Source organism: Oreochromis niloticus, linkage group LG14 (genome assembly GCF_001858045.2).
Source record: "Oreochromis niloticus isolate F11D_XX linkage group LG14, O_niloticus_UMD_NMBU, whole genome shotgun sequence".
Taxonomy (NCBI): Eukaryota; Metazoa; Chordata; class Actinopteri; order Cichliformes; family Cichlidae; genus Oreochromis; species Oreochromis niloticus.
In genome coordinates, this window is record NC_031979.2 from 13183723 (window position 1) to 13204296 (window position 20574).

The 20574-nt window shown below is 38.6% G+C and overlaps 1 long non-coding RNA gene across 1 annotated transcript; it reads left to right on the forward strand.

Annotated features, from left to right (window-relative positions):
- Window positions 1–10842: 10842 nt before the first annotated feature.
- On the forward strand, window positions 10843–12812 carry LOC109205060 (uncharacterized). The gene is made up of 2 exons (XR_002064526.2): window positions 10843–10906; window positions 12644–12812. It is a non-coding gene; the product is annotated as an uncharacterized LOC109205060 (long non-coding RNA).
- The last annotated feature ends 7762 nt before the right edge of the window (window positions 12813–20574 follow it).

A 20574-nucleotide genomic window follows, 5' to 3' on the forward strand; every position in this document is an offset into this window, starting at 1 on the left:
GAAAATAGAAGATGGAAAGCTGATACTGAAGATGATTGCTGCAAGATCTGATTCAACAACTGAATTTCACAAATCATGGGTAGCACTCAAAGAGATCTCCATTACTGTGTGACCCACACAGAAACATGACTCATATGGAAGACAACTGAGCAGCAAGCTGTTCACTTACACTGTAGGATTATATTCCTGGAGAGTCATTTATCATTGCAGATCATCTGCCATGATCTGTTTACAAACCACATCTGCTCAGTTAACTATTTATAGGGAGCCTTGTGTGAGAATATGCTCACAGACATATACAATTCAGTTGAGGCCTCTTGTATAATTTCTATACAGAGAATTATAGGATTCATTTAGGTAGAGTTGGCAGTCCGTCTCTCATCAATATTATTCACATTTAAAGCATCTAAGAAACCTGTGAAACTACTTACCACAAGTTAGTCTAAATCACTCATGTTCAAATCCAAAGCAAGTCCCTGGTAATGGGGGTAAGAAGCAAGTCTCAGGTCGAGGCTTCAGTTGTCATTCCTGAGGTCAGGGAGGTCACAAGGTAGGATATGAAAAATTGGGATGATCTCCTTAGATTTTTGAATTTTCAGTCAGTTAGAAGACAGTTGACATAAAAAGTTGAGTTTGGAATCTGATCCTCAGTTGACTTTACCATTGTAACATATGTGTTCAATGAAATGCTTAATCAATTTAACAACTTAACCCACATCTAATAGTTGTGAAACACTAGACTTAGACTTAGAGACTTAGAGCTTTTTATTGTCATTGTGCAGTTTCTTGCACAGCGAAATTGGGTAGCTGGACCACAAAGGTGCTAAAGTAAGAAAAAGAGAAACCTATATACATCGAAGGTGGAAAATAAATAAATAAATAAATAGAATAAAATAAAAAGCAGTGTATATATATATACATGTGTGAGTGGAACTATATACATGGTGTATGTGTAGGAAACATTGAAACAGACTGGGACCAAAATAATTGCACTTGAGCCAAAAATATTGCACAGAACATGGAAAGACTGAGATATTGCACATAGATGATCAACAGCAGTGTCAGGGTGGATGTGTTGGGGAAGTCTTTACACACTCTTAGTTTCCATTAATAGTTCTGACAGCCCACGGGAAGAAGCTGTTTTTTAGTCTGTTGGTTTTGCACCTGATGGATCTGAGCCTTTTTCCAGAGGGCAGGATGTTGAAGAGGTGGTGGTTAGGATGGAGGTGGTCCTTTATAATTGCCCTGGCTCTGGAGAGACATCTTGAGCTGGCAATTAAGTCCAGGGAGGGGAGTGGACAGCCGATCACCTTCTCTGCAGTTCTGATGATCCTCTGTAGTCTCTTCTTGTCAGCTGTTGTGCAACCAGCGTACCACACAGGGATGGCGTGCACCAACACACTCTCGATAGTGGCACGGTAGAAGGACACTAGGAGTTCAGTCTGCAGCCTGTTCCATCTCAGAACCCTCAAGAAATGGAGGCGCTGCTGGGCTTTCTTTACTAGGGCTGATCTGTTTGTGGACCAGGATAGGTCCTCGGATATGTGGGTGCCGAGGAACTTACTAACTGGTTTTCTAAACCAACCACTTCCAGTACTTTAAGATGCCTACTTAAGGTAAAAAAAAAAAAAAATGGTAACCTCATATCTGCAAGATCTTTACATGAGTGTGCTGGTCCCTGCTGGTCTATCTGGTCTCAGTAGACTGCTAGGTTTGCATGCTTTAGAGTAGATATCACGTTATGAAAAAATGAAAAATTTGTCTTCTCACCATTTTTGAAGCATATTTAACTTAGTGATCTTTCACACACAGAGATACAGCAACACACATGTGCGCGTGCAAACACACACACACACACACACACACACACACACACACACTGGTAAGCATAGCCTATTTTGCTGCTCTGTTTTTTAAATTCTATTCCTCCCTTTTAGCCACTAAAAGACAATAATGCTACCTGGGATTTTTTAAAAGAAGCATGTAGTGTGGAAATGATTCACTTGGTTTGAACTAGTCCAGCTGCTTTTATCTACATTAGATTCCTAACCTTAAGTAAAAGTATCTCAGGATGAAAAAGTGCGTTATATGTTGATAGCTAAGTTCATTTTTTTATTTGTCAGAGACAACAAAGCAATTGTTGAAAAAGCATGACCCTCTGCTCTTGCAACTTTTCATATACAATATTACATACTGTATACAGCTACAATCACAATCATAAAGTTGCACTTGTTTCCTCAGCACCAGCTTACCTGTAATCTGGCTAGCAATTACCTCTGTGTACACACATGTGCCTGTTTGTGAGAAAGACAGCAAAGTAGCATATCAAAAGAAGGGGAACAGATGAAAGACAGAAGGCAAGGAGAGAGCACAGGTTGGGGGGTGGGGGGGGGGTGGAAGTACCACTGAGAGAGAAAGAAATACAGAGGGCCAGAGGGAGAGGGTAAGTGGGAAACCCAATCTGTGAGTTGATGGGGCTCCACAGCACAGCAGCAAAATCAATTTGACTGCCGCTGCTTCTGCTTTCAATGAGAAGCAAGGATGATGGAGTGAGAAAGTGGAGAAGGGAAAGGAGATGGAGAGCAGGATGACTGGACAAGGATGGAACTGTGAAGTCAATATGAGTGTGGCAGTAAAACGAGGGTAAAAAGATAGACAGAATAAGGAGAGATGGAAGGGTCAGAGAGGGGACAGAAGAGAATGCTGAGGTAATGGATAGGAAATATAACACATGCAACTTGTGGATACAAATAAAGAGCATCTTTGAGATATACACTACATAAAACAAAAGATAAAACGTGTCCCCGCCTATCAGATGCTGACAAATACTGGGAAATTAAGAATAAATAACTAGATAGACAATTCAGTGTCTAAGAATTTAGAATTGTGCACTCAAGCTGGAAAGAACGACACTATACAAACTATGCAGTTTATTAGTTTTTTGTACACTGTATCTGCTGACAGTAATGGAAATGCATAGAGTGTCTGCTGAAGGAAGTAGAATTTAATAGCCGTAGCTTCTTTTTATGCATTATCAGTGGCAGTAAATGCACTCATTGCCTTGTTTTAGTGTAAGGAAACAATACATCTGGCCACCATTCCTCTTTTTACCCTCTTTCCTTAAACACAGTATATTATCTGGAGTAGCACTTGAACTAATTAGCTGCACAGCTTATTAGCTAATTGCCAGAAGAGGGACAATGATGGCCTTCATATTACTATCAACAGGTACCAGAATGGCTAGAATCCAGCTCTTCTCCTTATACTGGCTTTGTCTTTGTTTGAAAAGCATTGTAATCAGTATGGCTTTGTATAATGTAGGTGGACTGCAAAACTAATAGAAATGCTTTTATCTGCCTGGGAGAGATGCAGCTCTGGTATTATTGTAGACTTGTTGTGCACTGATGTGTGATCTCAGTGTGATGCTTAATGACACACAGGATGAGTTGCAGCAATACAAGTAGAAACTGTAATGTATTTGTGTCTGGGTGTTTTAGATAAAACAGACAAATCTCGAACATTTGGAGTATGGATAATAGCAGAAAAGCCCACAGAAAAGCATCAAGTGATTTTGTCTCTTTGTCTGTTTGCATATCATTTTATTTATTTATATTTATTGATATGTTTTTATTTGTTAATTTGTTTGTTCCATTGTTTTATAATAAAAGTGTCTAGTATAGTGATTGCATATACATAGCTTAGCCATGTTCTGCAGCAGCAACTGTGAGGAACATGTCATATCACATGTTCTTTTCTGTCTTTCTTTTTTTCTCAATAATTCACCTGAAAGTGGACCGACGTGGTAGATTGGGATCGCCTCCTCAGTGTCATAAAAATTAGTTCAGTTAGACAGGTAGGATAGAGAAGTCTAGCACAGTTAAATACACACTATTTCCAGCCTACTCAAAAGGATACCCTAGCTTTTATTAACAACCATGCATTATATATAATACCCAGCCATTGCAGAAAAAGCTGTGTAACCACCCAGTCTAAGTAGCCCAATGTCACTTACATAATGTGCTGTGGGAAGGAATGTCAGGGAAAGGTAATAAATGGTAATATTTAAAATGTCAAAGTAAATAACATTGAAAATTATTTATTTCTTATAACCATTTTGTCAAAATCCATAACTTAAAGCGACCAGGAATTTAAAACAACTGCTGCATCAATTTTAAGTAACCGTGTGTATTTGTGTCAGTATGTTCCCTCAGCCACAGTATCCTAATTGTATCATGAAGGCTGCTACCTCCAAAATGGAACTCCTTATTTTCTCATTGCTGCTGACAGCCTCAGCCAAGAGGCTGCTATTTTTAAAAAGGAGTGGGTGACTGTGCGAGCTAATAAATGAGCTCACACACAAAAACAGACACACACACGCACACACGCTCTCACTCTCTTTCGCTCTCTCTCTCTCTCACACACACAGACGCATTTTTATACACAGATACATGTACGCAAACATCAGTTTCATTAAAAATAGAAATATATATGTTCACCTTAAGTCAGTCATGCAATAACAGGCATGTTCACAAACATCTGTATTTTCATACATTTATGCTACAGAGAGAAGCACACATACGCACACACACAAACATTATGCTATGCGGGAAACTACCTTCCTGCTTATTTGTAGCAAACTCTTCTGTTGGTTAGAATAATGGATATCTTTTTATGTAAAGCTGTCCAGTGTTAGTGTTACCACCTGACAACAGCATGCTGTAGCAAGAGATGTTACCACATCTGTTCTTGCACAGTAAGGGGCAGAGAGGCAAAGAGGAAGACATGAGAGAGAAAGAGAGGCACAGGAGTGAGCAAGTACAGAGTTCCAACATGCCTTCAAGTTATTACATTTACATTGTTTTTATACATGGTCAAACATAAAAATATCTGAATCATAAAAGATAACTCTCATGTGTGATTTCATCCAAAACTTGTAGTTCTTTTTTTTTCGCCTTCCTATCTCATCATAGATGCTTGACTTATAGGTTGGCATAGTGTTACTACCTAATTAGTTTCCATTGACATCACTGTATTCTAAGGCTATTGAGTAGGGTCAAATGTATTAGTTATGATGTTGCTAAATGCCCAATTTATATGTCACCTTTAAATGTGGCACAGTTACTTAAGACATCAAAGTGCTCACTAGAGTTAAGTATAGCATTATAACAACTAGTGGTGCAACGGATCAAAAATCTCACGGTTCAGATCGGATCACGGTTTTAAGTCACAGATCGGATCAATTTTCGGATCAGCAAAAAAAGAAAAAAAGACAAAATTTTAACATTTACTTATTAACTTATTTAAGTATTTTTTGCCTATTAAAAACATTCAACTCAAGACTCATTATTATATATATATATATATATATGTATATACACATTATATTATTATTATTATATAAAAACAAATTAAGGTGCAGTATAGGGCACTACAGGGCTTTGTATCTACCACTCCGCTGTGATACAATGAGCGGTCACAGTCACGTAGCTTTCCGTTGACCTGGAGGTCCACCCATTTGTAGTTAGGGCAACAGAAGATGCCTGGGACAGTTTAGCCATAACTTTAAACTTTTCCTGCTCATACATGCCTGGGTATGATCTTGTCACTGAAGTGGACGCGCAACGGGATATCATAGCATGGCTCAAGCACGTTCATCATAGTTTAAAACCCTTGTTTTGCACAAGGGAATACGGCCTCCCGTCTGCAGCTAAACACCCCAGTAGCTTTTGTAATAGCTTTAGCCCGGTCGGATTGGGGAGCAAAGGGCTGCCTAAATGGCGCAAACTCCTCTGCTCCTCCCCTTGGACCGCTAGCGCTGGCCATAACTATCGCTTGACAGACTGACCACGCGCACCATACACATACTTTTTTTCCTTGTTTTTCGAATCTTCGGATCACGTGCGTCCCGAGCCGTGGAGTGGGATCGGTTCGGATTACGGATCAACCGTGATCCGTTGCACCACTATTAACAACACTATAATCTAAATCATTTTTTTAACTCAGACCCTGCTGTGCCCAGGGAGATTATATATAGATATATATAGATAGATAGATTTATAGATATATGTAGGTAGAGAGAGATTAAGAAATTAAATCCTGATGAAGAGGCTATGTAACTCCATGGGCATTTCAGAATGATTCAAATCTTGTCCCATAGATACACAGTAAGTATCACTGTCTCTGTTGGAGACTTGCTGTTATTCCTCCGCACTGACCTATGATGTACTCAGTTTAGATCTATTGCCCTTGGGACTGTTTATTGAGAGTGACCACATAATCATAAATATGCATGGAGGTCCAGCACTCCAAGACTGTGCACTAAGAGGAAGGAAGAAGGCCGAGAACTAGTAAATTTGAGAACCAGGAGGAAACGAAAAAGATCCATGAGTGCAACAGGAAGATGCCACAACTGATCATGTGAATACCTCAGGCAGCAGAGACCCGAGCAAGAACAACAACCATCATGGAAGGACAGGCCACGGCACAGCATGTATCACCGGCAGAAGTAGTGCCTGATGTCAAGAAATCCTACCAACCGCTGGGCAAGGCTGGAGTCTCAGGTCTTTATTTACCAAGGGCTAAGAGAACACCTAAGACCTTGTCCATGGTAATCGGAGCAGTGACCCCCAAAATGGGCTTCTGCAGATCCCAGGAATGACATCAAAGATCTCTGTCCAGAAGAGCGCAGTCCAAGGAACAGCAAATATAGTGCACAGGACTGTCAAGCTCTGGTAGAGGACCTGATCTTGAATGAGGACTGCCTGCAAGTGGGGAATATAGTGGGGAATAAACATATATATATATATATATATATATATATATATATATATATATGAGTGGGAGATGAGAGAAATGAGAGAGTAAAGTATTGCTTGACATTGAGACAGTGACAGCGTATGGGTCATGTGCAATGCATTGTGTCTCTGTGCTCTGCTTCTCTGTCTAGCTCCACTCTCTTTTTGTTAGAGTGACATTGAAACTTGCTGCTTATCCCATGATCACCACTATCTTCATTTGTCTCAATTAACTACGACAGCTTTTAGTTTTCTAATGTCCACTTCAATTAGCTGGTTTCACAACATTGCCCTACCTATGTCAAAGACAGCATGTGGGAAGCTGCTACGAAAAGTTTGTAACTCTTTTGGGATCACCAGGGTTTCTGAAATGATCTTCACATAAGTGTCAATTATAAACACAAATCACCAACACACAAACTTGATTCTATTGATATTGTTAATAATAATAATTAATTAATTTTAAAAGAAAATTGTCCCTGCTTCTAGTTTCTTTCTTTCTTTCTTTCTTTCTTTCTTTCTTTCTTTCTTTCTTTCTTTCTTTCTTTCCTTTTCTTTTCATTTTTTAGATTTCAATCACTTGTTTATGTTTCTTTTGTATCTGGAGCAGCAAGACTTTTCTCAATGACAGGAAGACATAAGTTTTAATGTCCTACATTGCCATAGTCTATCAAATCTATTGCTTTTGTCTCCTCTTCAGCTCTGTGTCAAGTAATAATGATTTTTTTTCATCAAAGTTCGTAACTAACAAGAGTACATAACCACAGATGTAACACGTAATCCAAAATTCAGAGAGACTTGGCCCTTATTATTATATTACCCTTTTTTGTCAAAAAGTCATATAAATTTATATAAATTTAACAGAAGTTTATTTATATAATAACAGTCATTCACTCCAGCTTTAGTACCACACTGTGAAAGGTAACAATCAAAATAGTTCTTATGTGGACCTTAATTTCCCTTATGTGGGATTCTATTTGGAAAACTTACCATCCATCTATTGGAGAAACACAAACACAACTGGACACATAAGCACACATGCACATGACTCATCTGTGTCAATCAGCTAGATCCTAAGTACCTAAAGCCTAAATGTGTCACTCTAATATTTTTCTCATACGTTTTGTATCACATTCACCTAAATAAGTGTGAACATTAGTACAAAGAAATATGTTTAACAGCTTCCTCCATGTCAGGAACAGATTAAGTCTAACCTAAAAACACCATATGCTCTATCACCAACAAATATTATCCAATTTTCACACTTCTTATAAAGTACTTTCCTTATGGAGTAGGACTGATTTCAAATGCGTTACTCTAAAGTGTGACTTTCTCTCCTTGTAAACGCCAAAACATATATTTGAATGTCATTCCAATTTTCTTTTGCACACTTCGGGCAAATTCAGATTATTATTATTATTATTATTATTGTTATTATACTCATTACTGATAAAGTATAATTGTAATTGTTTCCTTTGAATAATTTCAAAGGAGATTAGAGGACAATTTTTACCTCAGTCATGTTATTTTCACTTGAATTCTAATTCCTCTCTAGTTCAGTCAATAAATTTTGGATTTTTCCTCTAGGCTTTAAAGAGCCTCTGCTCAAAGTACAGGTTATAGTTATTTGAAGACAGCGATAGTTAATGGTTAACATTTGTAGCGCATTTGTAATCTCCAGTGTGTGCTGTCTGTATTTATATTTGTTTTCAGGCTGAACTGATTAGCAAAAGAGGGGTAGTTCACAATGAAAACACTGAGTGGTTGCTTGCCTGCAGCACCAAAAGGAAGACAAAGATCCATGCAATAAGACTAGACACATCCTTGGGACCCAAGAAAAGGGATTTTCCACTAAAATAAGGAATTCACCAGTATATCCACCAAAGTGATCAATTTTAGTGTTTACCATGTAAGCATACACATGTTGGCTTAGGACACAAGTCGATTTCATGTTATATAATCTCAAGTTATAGTTGAGAACAGAAAGCCTTATGTGCAAGCCTGAGAGAATTACTTTCATTCCCTGGCTTGAAGTAGCACTTGGGCTCATTCTGAGATAGTGTCACTCTCTTTGTCCCTCAGCTCTGCTCTTCTGTCTTTTTCTGTCTTTCTGTCCTTCAGGTTTTCTCCTTTCACTAGTCGTGGGGGGGCAGTGTTCCCTTTTGTTATGTTGGACCTCCTTCTTGATTTGCTCCCTAGATGTTACCATGGAAACTACAAGACACTACATCACCTCAAGTAGAAGTTTCTCAGAGTGCTTGTCTGCGTGCTTGTTAATGTGTGTGTGTGTGTGTGTGAATGTGCGTGAGCAAGTGTGAATGTGTATGTGGGTGGAGCTCTTTGTCAAAATGCTGATACTGTATTTCTAATTTACTGACACTGAAATGTGAAAGTAGATGAGAACTCAACAACCACGCCACCCGCCTCCAAACGCCTCGTCCACAAAACAAAAAATAAAACAAACTAACTAAATGAAACAGACTAGAACATACTCATGCTCATGTAGTACGACTTATTTGTAAAAAGACACTGAATTAAAGTTTAGTGGATAGAGATTATGAAGTGTTACAGGGGTTACACTGAAAAAGGAGGAGTATCCCAGATCCGGAAACAGTTACCATGGTAACAGAGGTACAGTAGAGATAGTTTTAACAAAAATATCGTCTTTGTGTCATTATTCTATGTCAGAGTATAAACACATCTACCTCAAATGATCTTGTTATCACACTGGCAGTTACAGATATGCTGAGGTTACACATTGACAAGAAACACAAACATCGACAGATAATACTGGGCTTCCTTCTTAAAAGGAAATGTTGCAAGTTACTGACACCATGAAAAAATAAAGGGAGAGTATGAAATTGACTATAAAGTAAAGAATGAAGAAATAGTGATGCTAAGCACACTGAATAAAATCGATTGTGTATTAGGTCTATATGTGTTATGTGGCTCCACTGACTGAAAAGACAGCATTATGTCTGTGTAGATCTCAGCTCAGATCAGTTAGGCACCACTACTTTTTTAGTGCAGTGGAGCATGGGATTAAATGCAGACTCTGGATCAGCTGCTATGACTCATTCTTTGCTCTGGGCTCCCGATGCTGTGCACCTGGTCAATGAGAAAGAGTAGGCGATTATTATGAAGGAGTGAGAGACACACACATTTTCTGCCACTAAAACCACTGCGTCCTTGTTCATTACTCTCTGAATAATAATAACTATTGGAACCTTGACATGAGCATAGAAACTGTGATGTCACCATAGTTTTGTTTCAAGAGAAGGCTTTGAAGCCTGCAGTTAGGTTTACTGCTCACTGCCCTCTTGGCAGTTGCTAAAAGCCAGGAAATCTGAATTTGGCCAGTGCAATGAAGCCTGAGGGGAGCTGAGGTGGAGTGAGCAAGCAGCATTTACTGTTGCAGAAAGCGATAGCCTGAGTAAAATTAAGGCAAACACACATACGCTTTAAAAGTCAGCATCCTCTAATGTGACCCTTTGTAAAGTCACAATTACATACTTTAGATAATGAATTACTTACTGAGATATAAGGAGGAGATACCTTATTTAATGTGCTGTTTCTCACTCATTTTATTATATCCAACTCTTTTAAGAGCTAGCACCAACTCGATGACCAGATCTAAAAACATCTTTATGCTGACTTAAATATGTAGTTTAGAACTTGTCTGTTTTAACTGTACAGGGGAACCAGCAAAGAAAAAAAAGTAGGGCAGTCAGGGAAAAGAAGAAAGTAGACAGGAGTACTTGGAATCTAGGTGTTCAAGAAAGAAAGGCGGCAAAAGCAAAGTAAAAGGCTCATAGTCAGCTGTATTAGAGGCTGGACACTAAGGAAGGATAAAATAACTTTGTCTATAATTGATTGCCCAGAGGTTCCCAAAGTGTGGGGCAGAGCCATTGCAGGGGGGGCGCGGTATGAAAAGAAAAAAAAAAGAGCGCTTGGACACTGTGGACAGGTTTTTGACGGGGCTCCCACATAAACGCAAAGCAGGAGATGAAGCATCGCCAAATATGTTTCCAAACCAACTTCCTTCCAAGCCAAAGACAGGAAAATATGGTGAAACATATCTTCCCTTTGGCTTCACCTGCACAAGTGCCAAGGTAGGTCTCCCCTGCAAAATTAGTTTCCCTGCGTCGGGAGCACGCGCTGGGCTCTCCAAATCACGGACAAACAGGATCCCACATTCTTGATTTTTAGTTCACAAACACTTCTTGTAATAACTAACTACTCCTGACATTTTGGACATGTTAGCTCTTTATGCAGTAAAGTTACAGTGGGATACAAATAATATCAGGCTGATCCTGCCGTAATTTCTTCCCCCGGTTCAAATCACGGACAAACAGTATCCCACAGCTGTTTATGTGTTTAAACCCATTTTGCACAGAGAGACATTTTTTGAAAAATGTATTGATAGCAATGTTGAATATTATTACACAGGAAAAAAAACAACTACACGTAAAATAATTGCACCGTGACGCCTCTGCCTTTCTAAATGGAGGGACAGTAACTGCGTGTGTATGTAAGCGTGTAAAACCTGAAGATAGTCAGATTAACAGTAACAGTATTTTGTCTCTATCTGCCATTCTGCAATTCATCTCATGTAAACAATAACGTGGCGCACAGCGTGACGTGAAAAGAGGCACATACCTTTGACGTTGCATGACGAACTCTGTAATCCTCGTCCACACGTAAATGCAAAAAAGGAGTTTTAAATAATCTCCATTTTCGGTGAATCGCAACGCCGTTTACGTGTTGACGAAAAGCCCAAACGCATAGAAACAGCTGAGTTTTCAAAAATACCCGTGTAGGTGTGGACGTAGCGTAAAAGAGTTAGTAGTATATTTTATTACTACCTGTAATTTATTGCCGTTTACTTGTATTTGCTTAATTGTTTACTAAATGTTTGAGGTGTGAAATAAACCGCAATGGAGTTTGTAAACAAAATATGGGTGTGTGTGTTTGGAGGATGTGTTTGTGCGGGGGGGGGGGTTAGGTGGTGGGGGGCGCGAACATTTTTCTTGTAAAAAAGGGGGGCCTGGCAAAAAAAGTTTGGGAATCCCTGGCCTAGGTAATGAGATTGAACTAGAAAGGATGTGCAGCATGTTAACATGATTAAGGATAAAAAGGGAAGTACACTAACAAGTGAAGCGAGTGTGCTGAGAACATAGAAGGAGTACTTTGAAGAGAGAGGAGGACAGAAGGAGGACAGTTAGTGAATCAGGAGGCGTAGATGATTAGTAAGGAAGAAGTGTGCAGTAGGGACAGATGGGTAGGAGATGTGGATATGATTGCATCAAGAATTAGTTTTGATCCTGTTTTTGTTTGTTATGGTGATGGACAGGTTGACAGATAAGTTCAGGAGGGCAGTCTGTGGACTATGATGCTTGAGGATGAAATTGTGGTCTGTAATGAGACTAGGGAGCAGGTAGAAGCGAGTCTAGAGAAGTGGAGGTATGCACAGGAGAGAGGAATGAACGTCAGTAGAAACTAGACAGAACAAGGATAGCAACAAAAGTGAAAAGGACGGTTTACAAGATGATAGCAAGACCCACCATGATTTGGTTTGGAGATTTTTGCGCTAACAAAAGAGTGGATTCCGAAATGGATTTTTACTGGAAGTGACCAGACTTGTCTGTGTGGGATTCTCTAAGAAGAAGAATAAGAAGCCTTTTGTCACGGACCTGGGTCTGAGGGACCCAGGGTCCTTGAGCAGTGTGGACTCTCATTATTATTATTATTATTATTATTGTTGTTATTATATGTGTTTTCAACATATCAGTAAGTGTAAGCCTGCCGCAGTTGGAAAGTGTCTAACATCTGCCTCTGTTATTTCCCAGGAGGAGCCTGGAAACGAGAGGGCAGCAAGCACGGGGTGCATGGACACTTGGAAGCGAGGACACTGGGAGGAAGACATGGCACGGGAGTCTGGGGCGCACAGGGATTTATTGTTGTGCATTATTTACGTCACTGTAAATAAACGCACTGCTTGCAGTGAAGAGTCCTGCATTTTGGGTCCTACTTTCCCACACACCCACGGTTTGCCAGTGCGAACCGTGGCACCTTTATTGTCATTGTACATTTGAAATTTAGAACAAGATTCATAAAACTATTGTGTTCAGTGCAAAACAGTAGGTGAAAAAAATAAAAATAAATAAATATGGCTTAAAAATAACAAAAGCATTAAGAGCAGGCAAACATGTTAGTACACTTAGAGCATGGCTGGAGTTAAAGGAATGACATTCACAACAGAATAGCTATTGCACTCAAAAAGAAATATTGTAAAATGTTTCAGATTTGGAAGGTTTTCTTTATTTACAGCAGTTGAGAGTTCAAATGGCCCAGGGGATGAAATTGTTTTTAAGCCTATTTGTCCAGCTCGTTATGCACCTGTACCACCTGCTCAAGGGCAGGAGGTTGAACAAGTGCTGTCCAGGGTGGGAAGATTCTTTGATTATTTTCTTTGCCCTGCTGAGACACAGATAGCTGGAGATGTCCTCTAGGGAGGGCAGTGTGCAGCCACTGGTTCTCTGGGCATTGTTGATAACCCTCTGCACAGCCTTTCTGTCTGCTGCTGAGCAGCCAGTGTACCACACTGTGATTCAGTACATCGGTACACTCTCAATGGTGAAGCGGAGAAGGCCTCCGACAGCTTTTCCTCTGTGCAATTCCTCCTAAGCACTCACAGGAAAACTAGTCTCTGATGTGCCTTTTTAGCCACCACTGCTATTGTTGGCACACCCAGAGAGAGGCTCCGTAATGTAGGTTTCCAGGAATTTAAAGGATGAAACTCTGATGACAGGATTCCTGTAGAAGTCGAGCTGGGTAGAGTCTGCCGTGTTTCTCCTGTAGTCACTGACCATCTCTTTGGTTTTATTGGTGTTAAGTGCCAGGTTATTAAACAGAGCACCTACTATTTTATGTTGCTGCAGCATTGCAAAAACGCCTCATCACATCATGCATGATGACATTTGCTTAACACCTTTGCACCCAAAGGCAGACGTCATGGGATTTCATTAAATATTTTTCACTGCAAATCCTTTCAAAAATGTAGTTGTAAAACAACAGTGGAACAGAGGGTGTAATTCGCCACATGAACAACAAAAAAATCAGCAAACGGTCATATTTTCTTGGATCTTAACAAGGTTCCAAGTAGAGCATGAACATGCAACAAGAATAAAATGGAGTGAGACAAAACATGCCATTTATTGAAAACAACAATATATAGAAAGTAAAAAGCAAACAAGTCATCTGTCTTTTTCGATATTTATTTTCAAATAGACTGACTTATTAACTGCAATACTCCTACATTAAGAAAACAGACCTACATTAAATTATATAATTTATTTGAAAAAAATAAACAACACATTGATGTTCAAAATGTAAATTGACATTCCTTAGTTATGTTGGTGTAAATCTCCATTCACAATGATACAGGTATGATAGAAATACATTTCATCTCTTCTTCCTGTTCTGGAGACAAACAAACAATGTCTTCATTATAGTCAGCATGCTGTCAGAGTGAAAACAGGTCTCTGCTGTAATTCAGCTGGTTAAACCTTCACTCTCCAGCTGGGTATGTTTGCATCTTTAGACAGGTTTCCTCTAAGATGGTAGTTTGGAGTAACATTGATATGTAAATTTAAGAGAGCTAGTTCCCTACCAAAAAGTGTAAATCTGAATTGTAATGATCTAAAAAATAAATATGTTAGATTTTGACCCCTATACTTACTCTTACATTAACTGAAAAGAGTGCAATCTGATTTTTATGCATCGTTTGGGGATTCAAGGCAGATATGATAAAAGAGAAAAATCTAGACTCGACAGAGCTGAAGAAGTACTTTGCAACACTAGTTTAAAAAGAGAATTGTCATAAATGTTTGGTTACAATTGCACCGTTCCAAAAACATCAGCAGTTGGAAGTATTGTACCAAAACAAGTATTTTACTAAGACTGTGCTTTTAATTTATTTATTTACTGGACTGTGTTGCCAGAGAGGAGCACTACTGTGGGTTTGTTAGGTAGACAGCAGTGCGGATATTCTTCAAATTGCTCAATCAAGGCATTTGAACCACAGGGATCAGTAACGCAGGAATTGTTCATTGCACAGTAAGTAACAACATCAGCAGCAGCACACAATGCAAACACATTTGCAAAGAAAGCAGGAAGTCAATTAGAAGACAAACAGAGACTTTTGAAAAAGCATGGGAGGGTGGCACAGTGTTGCAGTGTTTAGTCTTCACAGCAAAAATGTTCTTGGTTAAAACCTTCTTTGTCAGTTTTCTGTGTCATTTGAATCCAGAGTCTGGTAACACTTCTATAGTGATTTCACTTAATATAAATCTTACAAAGTTTGTTAGACTAAAAAGTCATGTTTAACTTCCATGAATTTCCTAGTTCCTATGTCCTTCTGACATCTTTCTGACTACTCAATCACTTAAGACTACAAGTATAAAAGTGACTATTGTTCTCTTATTTATTTATTAAGCATCAGGTTTAGAACTGTAACTACTATACTGTATTTATATACTGGTATGAATGCATTGTTTTCTGTGTGTGTGTGTATTATAAGTACACAAGTATATATTTGTGTTTATTTTTGTAGGTTATGCAGAAAGCTTTCTGAAGTGTTTTGGAGTATGTGTGTGTGTGTGTGTGTGTGTGTGTGCATTCATGTCTTTATCTGTTTGTGGTTGAGAGCTTGAAGGCATATCCTGCTGCTGGTAAATTACCCAAAGCAACGTGGCATGGAGAGAAAGCAGTGGGAGGGAGTGAGGAGAGGTGAAGTAGGAGCTTGAGAGAGGAGGAAAGAAAGCGAAAGACAGAGGAGTGATCATTTGGAACCCCAGGTCTTATCAAACATTGTTAGTGCACCCTACTGCCTCTCATTTACAATCTTATCCCCTCGTGTAGCACACACAAACAGAGGAACATTAGGAAAAAGATTTCAAAAGGCCCAGGTATGTAGAGCACATAGTAGCTATTCATTGTTTATACAATAAACTACTTTTACACAAATATGGCTAAAGTACTGTGCAAAGGTCTCTTGCCACCCCTCACTTCACAAGTTTTTATTTGGACATTGGCTACTTTTTCATCCAATTTCAATCCATCCTTGTACCTCACCATTTTTAGAGGATTTTTTAAAGCAATTTAATACTAACCTTTGATTAATTCAAAGCACCAAACTCAAGGCATGAACCACTGTTGTGCCTATGCATTACAGGCAACTTAGCAAAGAACCAATAAATAGCTTTTTAACATCAGGAAAATATTCAGCAAAGACCTGACACAGGACCTGAGAGAACCTGCATCCAATCCAACTTCCAATCCAACTTTATTTATATAGCACTTTTAAAAACAACAAAGTTGACCAAAGTGCTTTCCAAAACATGAGTAAAATAAACAATAAGATATAAAATAAATAAGATTAAGAAAGTAAAAAGATTAAGAATGACCAACAGCTGACTAAAAACTGACTACAAACTGACTCTGATAATACTCCTAAAAAGCCTTTGAAAAAAAATGTGTTTTTAAAAATGATTTAAACCTTTCAAGTGTTGGGGCTGACCTAATATGGAGGGGCAGTTTGTTCCAAAGTTTGGGGGCCACAACAGCGAAAGCTCGGTCCCCTCGGTGTTTCAGTCTCGACATGGGGACAACAAGGAGTGACTGGTCAGATGATCTGAGAGACCTTTGTGGAGTGTATCGGTGTAGAAGGTCTGACAGGTAAGAAGGAGCCAGGCCATTTAAGACTTTAAAAGCAAGCAGTAAAATTTTAAAATGAATTCTAAAATGGACAGGCAACCAGTGTAAGGAGGCAAGAACAGGGGTAATGTGCTCACATTTACGTGTCCCTGTCAACAGGCGAGCAGCGGCATTCTGGACCATCTGCAAGCGTGATAGTGAGGCCTGATCAATACCAATATAAAGTCCATTACAATAATCAAGTCGAGTAGTCACAAATGCGTGCAGAACTCTCTCCAAGTCACAAAAAGAAATAAAAGGTTTTACTTTAGAGAGCTGCCTCAACTGAAAAAAGCTTTTTCTCACCACTGTATTTACCTGTTTGTCCATTTTAAGAGCTGTGTCAAATTTTACTCCGAGGTTGGTGACAATTGATTTGACACACGATGCAAGAGGACCCAAGTCAGATGGAGGGACACCAGGTCCATTCGGCCCAAATATAATGACTTCAGTCTTCTTTTCATTGAAGTTTAAAAAATTCAGAGCCAGCCATGCTCTGATATCCTTAAGACATTCTAAAATAGGCCTGAAGGGGTTAAGGTCATTGTGTTTCAGTGGTAGATAAATTTGACAATCATCTGCATAAAAATGAAATGAAACTTTATGTTTTTTAATAATATGGCCAAGGGGAAGTAAATAAATACTAAAAAGAAGGGGCCCAAGGATGGATCCTTGAGGTACACCACATGGGAGAAGGGCAGAAGATGAATGAAATTCACCAAGTGAAACGGAAAAACTTCTATCAGAGAGGTATGACCTAAACCACTCCAAGGCAGTGCCTCTAATTCCAACATGATGTTCTAGACGGTAAATCAAAATATTGTGATCTACTGTGTCAAAAGCTGCTGTAAGATCCAAAAGCACAAGTAAGACAGACTTCCCAGAACTACTTCTCAAGCAAGGGAAAAGGGGAGAAAAGGCTGAAATATGCTAAACTGCACGAGAACTGCACGTGATGAATCCCAAATTAAAATTCTTGTATTGTGTAGAGAAGGTCAGAAAAGAGGTACAAAAACTGAGTGTCTGTATCAGTAAAACACAGTTAAGACTATCATGTTTTGGGGCTACATTTAAACTAGTGATATAGGGAATCTTGTCAAAACTGGTGTAATTATAAACACAGATCAGTATTGTTAGACTTTGATACACCATCCAATACTATGCGAAAAGGCTTCATTTTTCAGTATGACAATGATTCCAAACACACTGCCAGTGCAGTAAAAGAACACCTGAATAGAAAAACACACAATGGAACACTATCATGGATTGGCCTCCCCAGAGCTCAGACCTCAACATTACTGATGCAGTGTGGAGTCATCTTAACACTTAATAGAACAAAAGGCATTTAGCATGTAAGGAAGAGTCTTCGAATTTGCTTCAAGAACCCTGAAAACCTGGTTCTGAAGACTACTTAAAGAAAATACACACAAGATTACCTAAAAGAGTGTATGTGTAATTTATGCTTACTTTCATTTGTCTGTGTTATCCAGTATAGTGTACACACTACAGCATATACACCATTTTATGTTTAACAACACCTATTCAGTACACAATAGGGATTACACTGTACCTCAACACCAGTTAGGCATGCTGGACATAAGTATGACAGATGCAGTGCTTTATTAGGGTGTTAATGATGAGCTCTGTTATGTGCTTTTTTATTACATTGAAAAGGTTAAAACATGAAAACTACATGATAAAAACATGGGCAAAACAAACCAACCTCTCTTGGATTACTAACAGTATCAAAGTTATTCTCCCATTTTAATTTTTATTTCTTCTGGAGCCTCTTATATTTTCTATCTTTCTCCCTGTGGTCTTTTTTTAAAGCTTTTTTTCCCTCTTTTGTTCTTTTTTTTTGTATTTAAAGTCAAGAACGGAGTGTACTTAACCATAAATAAGATAAAAAAGAGACACCAAGAAAGGAAGACAGAGTAGCAGTGATAGTATTATAATGGATTTGTTGAGAAAAACAAATGGCTATTAATTGATGACCAAGAGAAACACCAGAGATGACATGGGATTGGTATTTAGCTAACAAACAAACAAACAAACAAAAAAACCCATAACTTTTCAAGTAGTTGTAATAAGAACCATCTTGAAATTTGATTTCCAGATGTGACCGGGGTCAGAAGTATATAATACATATAAATAAATGAAAAATAGTTTCTTGTAATGCCTAAAACACTAATAACAAATACTACATGGGGGAAATAACTGCTTAATCTCCTACTGAATTTGTGACTTTGCTCATTTACAAAGAAATAAAAGCAGGTATTGGATTAATACTAGCACGATAAGATAGATACTTCAGAACATTGCTCCTGTTCTTCAGAAAATATACAGAATATATTTTAAGTTAGTGAAAATGTAATGTAAAAAATGTAATGCAATTCAATTTAAAATTGTGATTAATTTTTTTTTTAGATAAACATAAGTAATGCAAAACCTATTATCTCTCATTCCATGACTTTCCTAAAATTTATTTATTCATCATATAGTGAATTTAGGTGCCTGTGGAAAAAAAAATGAACATTGTCATTGTGGTCAACTGCTGATGAGGTCATTTTGATACTCCCATTGAAACCAATATAAAATGCAACTTGCACTGTCTGGACACATTTCATACAAAACCTGATGTACCCTGTGCCAGAACTAGATGTGACTGATAGCCGAATATAGGAAAATTACAGTTAGATACAGAAATAATAATTATTTAAGTGCTGAATTGTTTGGGGAAGGATACAGTTGGAGTGCATAAGTGTAGGTATGGAGAACATGCAGCTTGCTAGCTGTACAGAACTGTGGGCAAAAATAAGCTGAAGTGAGCAAGGTCCAAGCAAGTAAAGAGTGAAATCTGGAGAAGAGTGGATTGAGGGTGAATGAGGAAATGGCTGCAGGCCATAGGAGAAGAAGAGAAGAGAAGAGGGGGCAGAGGTGGACTGCACAACAAACTTTCACTGTTCGACTGTATCTTGATGCATGCTCAATCATCCAGGTAAGTTTATATACGTGTTATACAGTTTATACTGTACTTAAAGCTTAACATAAATAGTCATTTAGATTGGAAAGAAGTGCAAATAAATAAACTATGGTTTCTCATAACAGTCATATTTTATCAAAATGGCTGTCAGTGTAAGTTGTTTTTTTTTCACATTTAACCTGAGATTGAATTTTGCATAATTTCTATACAAAACTTAACACAAGTATTTAAAAAAAAAACCAACCTGATAAACTAAAATATTTGTCTTTTGGGGTCCGCTATGGGCCTTTTCCAGTAACCCCCACTGCTGTGTGCTGAGTGTGGCTGGCAGGTCATACTCTGCAGAATATGCACACTAGGCTCGCTTCTGTTCAGTGAGGGTCTTGATCATAATATATGTGCGATTCCATCTTGTACGCACATCTTATATCAGACGTTTGGGTGACATATTCAGCTCCATTTGAATGTCCTCCAAAGGTGAATATGCCTGTGGTGAGTGTTTGAACTGACCCACTATTTTTCTGCCCACTCCCACAGCATCACATACACTATGTTGTGCTAGCAGTCCCTCATTCACCACAAGTTGCAAAGTGTGCGTGAAGCCTCCAAAAATTGCAACACCTACCCAGTCCATAGCCTTTGTTATATTGTTGGCGTTGTCTCACAAAACAACGTGGACTTCGGAATTTTCCACGCATTTAACATTTCGTCCATTGCTGTAGCGATGGACTCTCCTGAGTGTGAACCACAAAACTCTTTAGCCTGCAACACTGCTTTTTGCAAAGTTAAAGTTGAGTCTATCCATTGTACAGTCAGACTTAGCAATGACAATGGACAAATGTCCGAGCTCCAGATGCTTAATGCTTTCCAAACATTCAGAGATGAACTTACACATGTGCTTGTACTTCTCTGGGATAGCTTGCTCTGAGATGAAATGCCAGTTTGGCAGCATGTAGCGAGGTTCCAAATGCTCCATTAAGCATCGAAAACCGACATTTTCCACAACAGAAAGGGGTTGGTGATCAAGCACAATAAATTCAA